Here is a 14875-nt window from a genome sequence, read left to right as displayed (position 1 = left end):
CTGTCAGTTCTAACTCTGTGGTTAAAGGCTGTGACCAGGCGGTGAAGTTTTCTCCGAATTTATGGTTTTCAATTTAACGTCGGATGGAGCCGTCTAAGGTGGTGAAGCATTGAGTGGTTAGTCTCGGTTGAGACATAGATGCACACAAGAGATTAAGTTTAGTTGCCTTCCATTTAAATGGGGCTGTAGTTTATCCTTGATAGTGATTTAATGTTTTAATGGAAGAATGGAAGCTTATACCTAGGGCAACTTGCAATGTGCAGTAAGTGGAATGTATTTACGTTCTGTGTACATATAAGTAATACATTTGCAGGTACAGCTAGGTAAAAATGCATGTCTAAAAAGGCATTTAAAGCCTGCACAATCTGGTGAAGTAATGCAAATGATTTGGCAAAATCTAAAGTCCTGGATACAGAGGAGTAATTTTATCACCCTGTTGGTGTGTATTCAGGGTTTATAAGGAGTAAATGCGATAACAGCTTTCATTCAGAGTTTGGGAATTCAAAGCATTAGTCAATACAGTGTAAGGACTATCGCAGGGCTGGAGGTGGGACCTGAGAGCTGATCAGCGGTGTTGTCTAGACAGATGGGTCTGGTGTCGGAGCCCAGAGGTGATGCTGGTTTCTGTGGAGCCATTAGACGATGGCTTGCATACCTGAAATCTGGTTTGAGCAAAGGTAAAGCATCACCAGGAACAAGACGCTGTCCAAAGAAAAAATATCACCAGTAACAAGATGCTGTTCCCTAGCTCAGCTGTCCAAAGAAAAAAATATCACCCGTAAGATAGCTTTGTCATCTAGTTTAGCTATCCTGTTTGGATACAACCAGTAATTCAATTGCTTCATTATTGGCAGTGATTTCAAATGCCAAGATTGCTGGTTTGAATGAATTCATTTCCATGTGACTTGTGGAAATGCGAACAAAACCTTTTGTGCAGTTCAAAGAAATGGAACAAACACCCTTCTAGTTCAGGGTGGGAGTTAAGGGCAGCAGTCTCGCTACATAATGTTCATGCCCCTAATTCACCGTATCTCTCTGTTGCTCAGGGTTTGCATTGGTTGCTCACACTTAATGGGTTCAGTGATATGGGACAGTCCCCACCTACACACACAAATGTGGGTGTTTTTCCCCTAACTAACCAAAGAACAAATGCATTCAAATGATCGTTATAATTTTAAAAATGTTGGATTGATATAGCAACTGCAAACAAAGTTCATTAAAAAATGTAATAATCGGTCATTTTTAATATGGCAGCAATTTGCCTATAGGCACTAAAGCTGTAGGTGACTTGAGAATATTGCAATTGATACAAGTTTGAAAAAAAAAATGCTTTATTTGTTTTTTGTTTTAAGATAAAATCCGAAACGTGTTTTTAAGTTTAAGAGACACGAAACGCACCTTCTTGGTTTCAATGGCGTTTCAAACTGAAGTTCAGCGGAAGGTTAGGACCCTTCGCTGCCAACAAGCTAACTCATTCAACTTCCTAATTAAGATGGGGGAAGGAACGGTTAGTTGACCTAAGCTGCCGAAGTAGAAATAATGGTCACTGCACAGCATGACCCTCAAGTGACGCAGCTAGGACACTCTCTCCTTTCCTGCAGCGATCTGTGCGCTGCTTATCGCGGCCCGGCGCACACGTTTGCACAAGACACAGCAAGAAGGCAGGAGAGCAATCCGCCCGGGCATCAGGAAATACAAACGGGAGAAAGAGGAGCAAAGAGGGCACGGACAGAACAGCAGGCTAATGTGGTACCACCGCCAAGGGCAAAGCCGAAAGAAGGGCGATGGTGAAATACTGTTGCCACGCGAGCTTCAGAGGGGGAGCCGCTTTGCATAAAGGGTGAAGATGGAGAGTGCTGGAGGTGGTCGCAGCAGCTCGGCAATTAGAAACCAAGCGAGCAGAAAAGCGACCGAACGAAAGAAAGTGTGAGGAATGGAAGGGAGGGAGAGCCGCAGAAATGAGTTTCTGAAGGGTGAGAGAGAGAGAGAGAGAGAGAAAGTACGGCCCTCGTGGGGTCACCGTTTCTTCTCTCTGCTCCCACTGCCTTTGTGACAAACAAACCTGCGGTCGAGAGCAATCAACACTTATTATTTCCTGTTATTAAAATGTTCATTTGAGGGCTATGAAGCCGAGGAACCACACACACACACACACACACCCACACTCCTACTCGTATTCTTGTCGCAGAGTCGACTCTAATTCGCCTCCTGCTCGCCAGTTTCCCCTCCTGATCTTCAAGCTTACAGTCCTCTGGCCTACAGGGTGGGAGTTTCCAGCTGTCCAGCTCCTTCAGTGATCCTGTAGAAATCAAGAGCAGCTGCAACCTGAATGATGGATGTGTTTCTGCTTCAGGAACTGTTTAGAGGGTTTTATCAAGGGGGGGGGGAGGTGAATGCTCAAAACGTCCAGTACCTTTGGAGGAGATCCAAGGAGGGCCATCAGAATGAGGTCTGGGCCCAAAACAACATCTTGTACAGTCCAGTTACAGTGGCACTGTCTTTTTTTCAATCTTTTTAGATTTGAACTGGCCTGGGGGGTTGGGATTGGAGAAGGGCTGGAAATTAGACTGATACAACAGGCACAAGCATGCAACAGGATTAATGTTCATTAGGCCATTTACACAGGTCAGGTAACTAAAAGCTACCTTTTTTTTATTTTAAGAGAGAAATGCTTCCTAAATTCAGGATGCTTTGAAAAACATAAGCAACCTGCGAGAGCTTAAGTCAATCTGCTAAGAAGAACGGGCAGGAATTGCTCCAAGCCAGTATGTAAAGCCGGTAGAGACTTTACACAAAAAGACTTAGGGCTGTAATTGCTGAGAAAATTGCTTCCAGCTAATATTGAATTAATGGGTCGGAGTTCTTCTGCCATTAAAATATTTCAGACCTGTGTGTTTGTCGACATTTACTGCAACATATCATACCCTTAAATCTGTCAGTCTGAGCATTCAGGTCATGAGTAAAATGTTATTTTAACTTTTTATTACAAAATAGGACACAAAGTGAATACTTGGGCAATTAAAATATCTCAGACTTTTGTCCGTCATTCTCGCTGACATTTACTGAAGTGTATCATACCCTTCAGAGTCTTCAGTTTGTGCATTTAGGTTTGAACGAAATTCAGTTTTAAAAAAGCGTGTAATGTGGACGGGTCATTTTGTAACTTGAAAAAAAATTGAGATGCCATAGCAAGGGTGTGAACTTCTGTCAGCCCTGTAAGCAGAAGAATAGCAGACACGAGGTCAAACCCTTTCATCTTAAAACTCTGTTTAGAACATTTGATCACACCTAAAACCACTGCACATACAAGCTGAAATAGTTTAGCACACTAAGCGTTTTAACCAATAATTACACGGAACAAAACAGACAAAACAGCTGTTCCTAAAGTATATGGTAGGTATTTATTACATGAAAATGTGAGAAGTACACATAAAAAGTTTCCATACTTGCTATCCATGATGTCTTTGGTGAGGAACAGACAATCCTGATCCTGGAGAGCTGGTACAGGTTTTCTTTCCAACTTGGTTTTTAAAACCCTACATCAGCTCAATATTGGCTTAATGGGACCTTAACAGCTTCTCCCAGCTCTTCAGATGATACTGCTTTGTAGAGACCTGAAAAACCTGCAGGCACTCCTGTCCACAAAATCACATCCCTGTGTTACATGCCTTGCAGCATAGTCCTAAAATACTAGTGCACCACCAGTAAAGGTCATTCTTGCCGTCTGCCATAAGACTGTACAACGCATCCACCTTGCATCTTGGCAGAGGCAACAGCGACAGTGACCTGTTTCTGGACTAAACGCATATACACATCTACTGCTACATCTGTTCTCTTTCTTTTTCTTTTCTTTTTCCCGTTTACAACCACTTTTGTGCAATATATGCCAGGGACCTGTGCAATACATTTATATTTATATTTATATCTATGGTTACATCTATATTTATATTCATACGTGTGATACGATTTTCTGTGTACTGTTCTGTTCTAGTTTCCTCTTGTGTGTCCGGACTGTGAGTAACTCTTGTATTGTATTGTATGTATTGTACTATTATTATATAATTTGTTACACTGTGGCTGTGTTGTGTGTGTTAAGCTGCTGTTGCACTGCAATTTCCCTCACGGGATCAATAAAGTATCTATCTATCTATTCACAGCTAAAAGAAGTCTGTTTTGTATTAAGGGGTATAAATTATACTGTTGGGGTGCTCTATTACAAAATCACCTTAATATGTCTGTTATATATCTAGCCTAAAGATTTAGGGCGTTGAAAATGTAATCTTGCTCTGGGATCAAACTTTTTCCTTCCCTGTTCATGTCCTGATGTCATTTCTAAGTTATTTTTTTAACCACTTGTTTCCCTTTTTATACTGCGTGTGACACCACATCTGTGTGTTCTTCATAACCACAGAGACCATGAATGCTTGCATGGACCAGAAAAAAAAAAAAAAACGATCAAAAATAACTGCTGAGCCATTTCATTTATTTGCCTACTCGATTTTGGCTTGAGAGGAAATGAGCGTGAAGAGAGACGTCAAGGCTTGCGAAATGCAAAGCAGCTATGATAAAAGCAGGAAACGACACTCTCAAAGCATTCCAGTGCTCAGTATCTCACTGCAGATACTGAGTCCAGGAATTAAGTTTGAAGGTTAAACATCGAGGACACAAAATGTTTTTGCATTCGGCATGCTAGAAAAGAGCACGAATCTGAAATACACACAGAGAAACAGTTCATACCCACCTGTACAGTTATTTGGAGGAATGCCATTTAAGAGATTGGCCATCTGTTATTTTGATTCATGCTATTTATTCTGGGTATTGGTATATCCACTACACTGGGGTAGCTATGGATGGTAACTTGACAGCTGCCCTTTTGGGCTGTGAGGTAAGCTCAAGGAAATAAGAGTTGTTACTGCAAACGGATGTAGCCACAGATGGCAACATGCATTTCTGTAACTATCAGATCTCCAAACAATTGGCAAGGGACTTTAATGTAGCATGAATGAAAGACAATAATAATTATACTAATTTCTGGTCCTGGAGAATGTTTCCTTAAAGCAAAATAGACTGACTCTGAGCCACCTTGTCCTGTAAAATGGTTAGAAACTTTGTTTAATCTCCACCATGCAGGTTAGTGGACACACAATATTCCACAATCAAAAGGTCAAAAGAGGAGCTCAACAGTCTGGAGAGGGTTACAAAACTATTTCTAAACATGTTGGGCTCCATCCATGCAGTAGATCTCCCCCAAGATCAACCTAGAATATAATCCAGGAAGTCACAGGGGAAGAGCTAAGGATCTGCGGGCCATCCTCACTGCAGCTAGTGTCCGTGCTCATGCCCCATCTGTCGGGAAAGGACTCAACAGAAATGACTTTCATGGGAGGAGAGCCAAAGAGAATATTGCTACCCAGCTCTGGTTTGCCGAAGAGCACATGAACGATCCAGAAAGACTGGAAGCATGTTTCCTGGACAGACAAGTCAAACGGTTTTCTTTCTGGCCACAACCCACTGAAGCTCAGCAGGCGTGAGCCTGGTCAGTACGTGGATAGGAGACCTCCTGGGGAAAAACTAAGGTTGCTGCTGGAAGAGGTGGGGTCAGTAGGGGGCGTTCTTCATCTTTTATTAAGATGTCCATTAAGATCCATCTACTTTTCCATTCTAAAAGATTCTTATTTATTATTCTAAAAGATTTGGGAACATGGCTCAACCTAGAGACTTATACAATGACTCTGTTCTCCTCATACCAAGCATGATGTTTGAGTGGGTGAGCCGGCGGTTGTCAGTATGGATTTGATAGAAAAGAAGATGGCGTCAGATTGCCTCCACAGATGTTATATTTTGCTGATCACGCTAGGTTCAGAAACCCACAAAGAAGAGGGTATTCTTGGGCTTACGGCTGTGCGTCACCAATGCGTTTGCCTGGCGTTGACATACCAAGACCGTCTCGGATGTGCGGATGAGCAGTTTTAATAATTCACCGCGGAGGGGGCAGGCAAAACCCCGAAATGGCCGCAGCTGCAATGCCCACATGAGTAAAAACCTTGGGAGGAGAGGAAGGCAGCTGGGAAGCTCCTCTGCGCCCACGGGCGAGAAGGACGGGCTGGTGACGGCTTCTGTCACTGAGGTGCCAGGATTCCCAAACAGCTCCGTGAGGTGCTGCTCGCCACTGCAGGCTCCTGTGAAAAAATCAACAACCCCCCCCCCCGCCCCCAGCTATCACGTGCCTTCAGACAGAGAAGTGAGATCGTGCAGCGTGCGGGGGTCTGTGAAACGCAGTTAGTGGTCTTGCGAGCTCGAAACGCCTTCTGTCATGTGAATGGGGTTGAGAGCACACCCACGCTATGCACTTTCAAAACGGGCATTTTCATCACAGCGAGAGCAGACACCACACAACAGCTTCAGCTGAGCCTTGTGGTTGACTTCTTGCCTGTAAGACACCTCCAGCAACCCCTCTATTCTACAACCTTACCACTAAGCCATTTTCTGTGTTGGCCTGTGCCTACCATGTGTCTTTTGTTTTCCTCTGTTATGTATTTTTAGATTTTGCCACGGCAACTACAGTCTGCGTCTGTAGCCAGGCCTCTGTCTGTTGTAGCACCATCTCGGCCTGCGTTGCCGCATCTCTGTTTTCTTGTACCTGAAAGCTCTCCCCACCGCCCACCCTGCAACCTGCCGCCTGGGGGCTGTGTGGTTTTTTTGGGGGGGGGTTTCGTGCCGGCTTCTCGTTTCTGAAACGCGCAGCAGACCACTCCAGACCGGAAGATGACCTTTTCGACGAAAAAAAACAAACAACACTTGTCGCTTTTGCTTCGGCAAACAGCAAGCAAAACCGCGTCGCCTGATGGATCGGCTCTCTCCGCAGGTGTGAAAAAATTCGGCACCAGGCCGGAGCGCTAAAAACTAGATTTTGGAGATAAGACGCGTTTCTTAAGTTCAAAGGTGCTATATTGTCCAAACATATAAAACACCACATACCACCGCGGATGACAGAAACAAGCCTCGAATGGCTTTTTTTTTTAAATACATCAACACCCTCACCTGTTTTTTGTTAAAAAAAAACACGGTCTTTGTATATGCGTTCTTCTGAGTGCAAAAACAGCTTCACTTTTAGGCCAGTACCATGCCAAGTGAAACGCTATCCCGTTTTTGCAAAAAAAATGTTCGAGTTTGCAAAAGAATCCAGGACTATGCAACTGTGCTCTTGTTCACAAGCATCAGCAGAAGGCTTTGCAACGTCAACATGGCAGCTGATGTAAATTAAGATTTCAAAAGTTACCATTGTTTGGTCATTGACCTTTATTTCTCTAGGTAATTATTTTACTTGAATTTATTTTTACTTTATTAATTGCTATTGAAGTTTTTTTTGCACAGCCTCAGAAAAAGGCCTGTAAAACGACCAGCTGACCCCAATCCATTGTCACCTGCCTGCATGGTGACATCCCGCCTTGTGCAGAAAATCACAGATTATTCAATTTGGCGGTCAGGAATGTGGCTTTGCAGAACCTGTTTTTTCTTTCTCGGAAGAGTAACACGCTTCCCACTTCCAAATGTGAATGCCCCCCCCCCACACACACACAGAAAGAGACAGCTGCCCACTGCCTCTGACCTCTGACCTCCGAAAAGCAGATGTGAGATTTTGGTGGCCCCAGTCATGAGGGAGAAAGTGAAAACGTGACCATCCCAGTGCTCATTTCCCTCCTACAGAGAGAGAAAAGAAACAGAAGCACGTCACATCTGCTCTTGTTTTTCGTGTCCGCTTCCGAAAGGTCATACAGCATCATGGCCGGGCTGTGGTTGGCATCCCGATACCTCCCCTGTCTAATCCCGCCTGATTATTTTGCTGGTCGCTAAAGAGGTAATTGAAATGACACGCAGGCAGGATGAGGTACTTTTCTTTTCGTTTTGGCAATATGTGACGTTAAGTGGCAGACTTGTGGGCTTAATAACAAATTATGGACTAACTCAGCAAGGTTCTTTGTTGCCGATGCTTCAGTACAATTCCAATCTGACTATAGTTTCAGAAAGTTCATATATAATCAAGTCGCAATCAGTTCATATTCAGTTAGAAGTGTATCATAACTGTATTCAGTTATTTTCAAGGCCTATTGCACAGTTTTTCCGTTAGTGACTTTGACCTATATTCTATTTCATCTTGAAGGGCGCACCACTGATATCAGGGTGCTTGACATTTTTCTTCTGCTGCGTCAGTGACTACTTCATTTTCCAGTGCGTAGGGCCCACTATTCAGAACGCTGTGCTGCTTAAGTCTCCATGGGAAACAAACCAGATTTAAACACCCAGGTGTTCTGAGAACAGAACCCGAGAACTGGATCAGCTTAACGCATTAAAAGATCACATAAAAGGAAGAAAAAGGAAATACAACATTTCTACTGTAGAAGAAAGCTCAACAGCCTAAATGTGTCTTTCTTATAATGTTCGGTGTGGAATAAGACGTTTACTTGCTCCTTTGTAGCTAACACAGACTGACTCAGTTCCCAACCCGAATTTCTTCAGTCGTTAAGCTTTCTGCTTATGGTACCGAATTTTAACATTGTAGAGCAACAGCAGTGTTACTATTCTGCGTTCTGACTTTCTGTGGCGTGGGTATACATGGAAAAACAGATATCTGGTCTTTTTCCGAGTCAGAAATCGACCTACTGACCGAACAAGGCAATTATTCTATAATCTTGTTGACCGTTTTATTTAAGCCACACATGTTGATTGTTTAAAATGGGGATTTTTTAGGAGGGGTAATTTGTTTGTGAGGTGGACAACCTAGATGGTATCATTAACAGGCATACAAAATCAGAAGTACCAGGGGGAAAGTTGAGGCAGGATTTCATATTTCACAAAGCTAGTGACCTCAGAAGACACTTTGAAGACACGCATGTTCAATTTTAGTTAGTTTCGTGTACCGAGTTAAAAAAAATGATGACGAGTTTCTGTAGTTAATGGATGAAGTATTTGTGAAATATTCCACAAAGCAAGCTCTGAGAACTCATATCATGCTATCTCACAGTGAAGCAAGCGATTTGTCATTTCAGTTTTGCTTTGTAAACACACGTCTGCGCAATCATATGGAGAAGTGGCGAGATAACGTGAAAAAAGTAGTAGTCATCGGGTTGTAAAGACCGCAAGTAGTGCGCAGTAGTGTGTGTGTGGACCTAATTATCAAATTCTTCATCTTTATTTACCCTGAACAAAATATAGACATGAGTCAAAAAGGAGCATTCCTTCGTTGGCCCCAAAACAATGACAGAGATAGAACAACCAATGATAAGAACATATGGAAACCTTCATTCAGAGAGCTGAGTCGATATCAGTGCTTTTCAGGCAGCATTGTAAAGAAAAGCACAGGGCTCTGTCACGAACAGTTCTTTCCAGGCCCTATGCAGACGACACAATCCGGAGTAGTGAGGAAACCCTGGGGGAAAAGTCATCCAGGAGACGGGGATGGAGACAGGGGGCGTGTCCTTGGTGCGCAGGTGTCCAGGGGGAGTGAGTCCGGGGCAAACAATCCAGGAAGAAGTCCAAACGGGGAATCCAAAACACAGGCATAAGTCCAAGGCCAGGCGATCCATCCAGGAGATTAAAAACGGGAACTGGGTCGGGACCGGCAGGGGGGAAACGGAACAGAGAGTTAAAAACATAACGGAGCCAGACACATCAGGACCCAGGCTCACATGAACTGGGAGTCAATGTAGAGCCCCAATTATCGTCTGCGTCTGGCTTTTAAGGGGGAACTGAAAAGGGGCTGGAATAAGGAACAGGTGCGGGAAATGAGGCAGAAGGGGGAAGGGCTGGAGCGCCCTTAAGAGGAGAGGTAGCGATCGGGACAGGCTCTGGAGTTGTCACTAGACTGTTGGGGGTTAAATTCCAGGGTTGAGCACTGCTGTTATCCAGTATGCTTAAGTACAGTGGAATGCTGAACTGTATCACTGAGTAAAAATGCATGGTGCTTCAACTAAAGGTATTAGCCAAAATTAATTTTGAAAGGAGTGGGTGTCTTCTACTTCATCAAGAGCACTCTAAAGACCGAGGAGTAAAACAGATCCTACATGACAGCGATCTAGAGCAGTGGTCTCCAGTCCTAGTCCTGGAGACCCACTCACACCTGCTGGTTTTTGTTCTAGACCAGCCCTCAGTGACACAATCAAACTCTTCATTGACTCGATAATAACAGGATTAATGGGAGCTGTTGGTTCCCAGCTTTTACACAAGCTGGGGCTTTAACCATTGCATTGTGTGAGTTCAATAAAATCCCAAACTGGGGGCTGGAGACAAACTGCAGATATTCCAACATCTTAGCTCAGGTAAGGCCTCGGTGATCTCATGAAGGTGGGCTGTAATTAAAGCCAGCAGGGGTGTGGGTCACTAGCACCAGGGTTGGGAATCACGGATGTAGACCAGTCTAGGTCATTTTGGGAATGTGAAATACACCAGACAGGAAGGATGTCAGGCAGAATTTCTGGAAGGAAGTGCTAAACACTCCCCAAATAATGTGCAGACAAACGGTTGTTAACCTGCTCCCAGGGGCTTGAGCTGAGAGGGCACAGTTTCTCCCCACACCCAGAGTGCAGCATTTTAATGGTCTGACCTTTTTACATGTTACTTCAGGATTTGGTCCTGCTTGAACTGACACCTTGATTAGTTAATGGCTGAAATCTAGATTCAATTCAGTTCAATTTTATATAGCGCCTTTCACAACAGGGTTGCCCCAAGGCACTTTACAATGCAAGTAACCATACATTTTGCGAATACAGAACAGAAAAGACAATGGAGGAGAGGAATCAAAAACTCCTTAGAAAGGAGAAAAAAAACCTCTAGGGGTCCAAGGTCAACTGGCTGCCCAGCCCCACTGGGCATGCTAACATTATACAATTAAAAAAAAAGGAAATAAATGAATGAGGGTATTAATCCATCCATCCATCATGTCTTCTGTGTGTTAGTACTCCATGCAGATCTCTGTAGACCAGCAAAATCCTCCTAAACGACAGCTATATCCACGATGTCCCTCTTGGATCCATGGCAGCAATCTGCCATCCGGACATGTGGGGAGGGGAATAGGATAGTTTGGTCAGAACAGATGTATCTACCTGGTGGGCCAACGTAGAGACACACAATGGCATGTACAACAGCACCAGCAGCCATGGGTGCAGTAGGCTATACTTTAAGGTGTGAGTAGGCAAGGCTGAAGTAATACTGGAGGTCTTCAGTCTGGATTTGAATATGGAGATTGACTCGGCGTCCCAAATATGGGGTGGGAGACTGTTCCATAAGCTAGGGGCCCTGTAACTAGAGACTTTTCCGCCAACTGCCAAATCCCTAATCATGGACGGTCATTACAATACGGCTGTCCACTTTGAAGCTTAGACTCTTCGGAGTAAAGAAATACTGGGGGGAAAACCAAGGGAAAGTCTCACTTTAGGCGATTTGTGTACGTGGACAGAGGACTTCACTTCTTGGTTTATATGGAGGCCATGAATAAGGGTGAGCTGTCTGCTGTTTTGCTGAATGTGTCCCAACAATATCCAAGAAGGCAGATGAACAATCCAACCCTTTTCCACTGGGGAGTGGGATGCAGTCTTTCACAGCACTTGTGATTAGGAATCCGCAAAATACTGCTTGAGATCATGGATAAAAATGGGGTTAGTTGTAATAGTTGAATGGCTCTCTTATAGTAACACAAAATGTAGGACTTATAAGGCACGTTTTGTCTTTGTGCTGCGACTAGTTATGAATATGCTAAAAAGTGACTTGTGATTTCAAAGAAGTCTCTCAATACAGCTCTCATCTCCGTTATTGTTGAATATCACAAGCATGGACTAAGCAGTTTTTAAGTAAGGGAAAGTTAACTGTTCGCACAGATGTACTTGATCAATTGCCTTATTAATAATTTATTTATTGTTTTCAGTGGGTAACCAAGTGTGCAGCTGGGTTTCTTTTCCTTTGAATGGGGATTTAAAGGTCCACAGATGTGTGGAGATTCAGGTTAGCTGAACACCTTGGTTATATCCATTTATGGCTGTGCTAATTTAGTGCGAACTGAAGATCCAGCTACAGTTACACAGTAAAATGAAGGAGAACGAACAACAGGGACAAATTCTAGGCAAAGAGAAGTTGACTTTATTCACTGACTTTGTTCGTTATATGTGGATGCATTGTTAAGTGAATTGCAAGATGTTGAATGTGAGCAAAAACAAAACCAACTGAAAGTTAGTGTTTTGGAAAAGAGACCGCCTGGATTTTGTGTAAACAGTATAGTACAAAGAAATGTATAGATGAATGAATTTCGAGGCTTTTATTATGTGACTACCTCATGAATTATTCAGAGGTGCTGTGTATGATATATGGGTGCATTATTAACATGACCTAAATACGCGAATAATATATTATTAGACTGGGCTCTGTGCGTGAGCGTCTTTTCGAGATCGTAGGCGTCTCTGTGTCGGCGCTGTTCTAGAAAATATTATAGTACTTGATGGCATTAATAGAGGAAGTGGTTTTTTATGATCGTTTTTTTAAACAGCACCTCAACTATATTTCTCTGTTGTTTTTGTTTTTTTTTTACATCTTCCTTCAACCGGAGGGCCCATGTGTTACACTCTTGTTCAACAGCGAGTGTAATGTGTGCGTTTGTGATGTCTGAGAGCAAAGCATTGACAGACTCCATCCTCTGGTTTCCTGTACGAATGCAAATGTCATATCTCGGAAGAGATTGCGGTTTTCTTCTCTTATTCTATCTCAATCGGTTTATCGCTGGGTCAGAGAGGAAGATATATATTGGTCACCTTGATCGAATGTGTGCATTAAAGAGAGAGCACAGAGAGAGACTGGCTGGGCTGTTGTTAATATTAAAAACGTCCACGGCTTTTTATTTGCAAGTTTAGAGACCGCTCTTGGTCTCTGTTGGACGGGCGCTTGGAAAGATAGATATTGGTTATTAGCATTTAAGCGTAGACCAGCTCCGTCCGTTTATATCATTAATGCACAGACATTGTCTACGATAATATACAGAGCGACAGAAGGAACTTGAGGGAAAACACGTTGAAAAAAACATTTAAACATTTCCGACCTTGCAAAACAGCCACCAGTACCAACGTCTTTGTACAAACTGACTGCGATTTTCCACCGAAGAAGGCGTATCGATACTTGAACAGAGGACGTGTGGGCTGAAAACCAACCAATTACGAGTTAAAACAAAACTTTTTTAGTCAGGCTAAAACGTTTTTTTTTTCTCCGTGAGTTTCTGGTGCTCGGGTCACGTCTTTAGGGAACCAGCTCCCGAGATTGTAAATCAAGTTTTGGATAGTACAGGCGACGGAAGTTTCCCTGGCTGTCACTGTGCAGGTAGGTGAGATGCACATTGCTTCGCTCGGAGTGCTTGAAATCATTTCGGCTGTAGAGAAGTATATGTGTTCAACACCCGGGCAGCCTGTGGATGATTGAGTTTGCAGGTAGCGTGGTGTCCAGTGTAGGATGAGAAAAACAGTCGCTGTGCTGTCTGTAACGTTCAGTGGGGAAGACGGATACAGTGAGATCATTTGTTTCTTGCGGAGAGACTCGGGAACCATCCTCTGTCCCCAATCTTAGTGCTTCCAAGCACTGCGTTACTATGGACACGAATAATGCCTTCGTGAAAGAGGTTTCTTTCAAGACACTCCATACCGATTCTTACTGTGTACTGAAAGATCTTTCAACCTTTAATGGAGCTGGGGCCCCTTTTGATAAAGGTTTTAGACTCCTATGAGACTCCAGGTTGCTGGTTGACTGTCTTAGTTCAAAAGGCGCAGTGAGAGAAATGTGGGAGATTGTGGTTTAGCCAGTTATAATGGGTTCAGTCAGAAACCCACCTGCTTTTATTCGGAGAGATGTCTTTTTCTGTTGAGTACCAAAACTCATCTGACCAGATACGTCGCTGTGCGAGAAAGAGCAGAAGTAGATTTATTTGTAGAGTTCAAAACGGTGAATACTTATGAAACCCCAACTACGGCTTCTCGCATTTATCGATTTAATTTAGGCAAGGTAAACCAAGATGCAGGGCATGCGGCGAAGTAAAGTAACCTTTTCACATTTACTGAAACGTTTTAGCGTTTACTCCGCACAGCGCGCAGCACTCTTACGGGAACTGAGCGGGGGCATAAATTAAGAACAAGTGACCGGTACGAAAGAGCGAGTTAGGTCACAAAGGTTAGATGGGGAAGGAGGTGCATTAAAAGCAGATTTGGACAACGGTGATGCAAACGCGTCTTTTGGTCCCTTGTCCATGATTTGGGGGGTAACTGGGACGCAACACTGGGGCCCTGGGGTGCCACCTCCTGTAAGTGGACTTTGTATGTTCTCCCCGTGTTCGCGTGGGTTTCCTCCCACAGTCCAAAGCCATACTGGTGGGTTAAATTGGCTTCTGGGAAAAATCGCCCCAGTTGTGTGCGTGACTCGTGCCCTGGGATGGATCGGTGACTTACTGCAGACCTACATATAACACATCTGCAAGTATTTCGTTTCTCTCTCTCTCGAGAAATTGAGCTGCCGTCAAACTAACAAGAGAGGGTTGAGGAAACAACCTTCGCTTTTTGGGGGGGGGGGGGATCTGTGGGGAAAAAATGTTGCAAAATAATGGTGTGAAAATATTGATTGTTGTCGTTTCGCCAGACGTACAGTAATTGCCACGTTACACGCTGTCTTTAAAGGGAACGTTAATTTGCCCATGCCCAAAATGTGGGTTAACCTGTTTAATCCCCTTAAAACAAATAACCGGTCCAATTAAGCCCTTTGAAGCTGAAATGAGAGTCAGATGGTGCTGTTCATGATACAGCCTCCAGCTCTTTTAGTTATGTCTTGCACTGTGTCTTCCTGAAATGAGCAACCATTA

General features: G+C 43.6%; 1 protein-coding gene across 8 annotated transcripts in view; it reads left to right on the top strand.

The window, feature by feature from the left end:
- Window positions 1-14875, top strand: part of LOC148648729 (interleukin-2 receptor subunit beta) — a 51114-nt gene that overhangs the window by 20992 nt on the left and 15247 nt on the right. Inside the window, exon 1 of one of the 8 annotated variants that reach the window (XM_088606574.1) lies at window positions 12588-13357. The exons of 6 other annotated variants lie outside the window; for them this stretch is intronic. The gene's annotated coding sequence lies outside the window, so the exon portion shown is untranslated. Of the gene's footprint in view, window positions 1-12587; window positions 13358-14875 lie in introns of those variants that run through there. One more of the 8 variants, XM_088606573.1, reaches the window with a different exon arrangement.

The sequence above is a fragment of the Lepisosteus platostomus genome, chromosome 14 (genome assembly GCF_059453375.1).
Source record: "Lepisosteus platostomus isolate fLepPlt1 chromosome 14, fLepPlt1.hap1, whole genome shotgun sequence".
In the NCBI taxonomy this organism is placed as follows: domain Eukaryota; kingdom Metazoa; phylum Chordata; class Actinopteri; order Semionotiformes; family Lepisosteidae; genus Lepisosteus; species Lepisosteus platostomus.
Note: the sequence above shows the minus strand (reverse complement) of the source record. Positions and strands in the feature narration are given on the sequence as shown.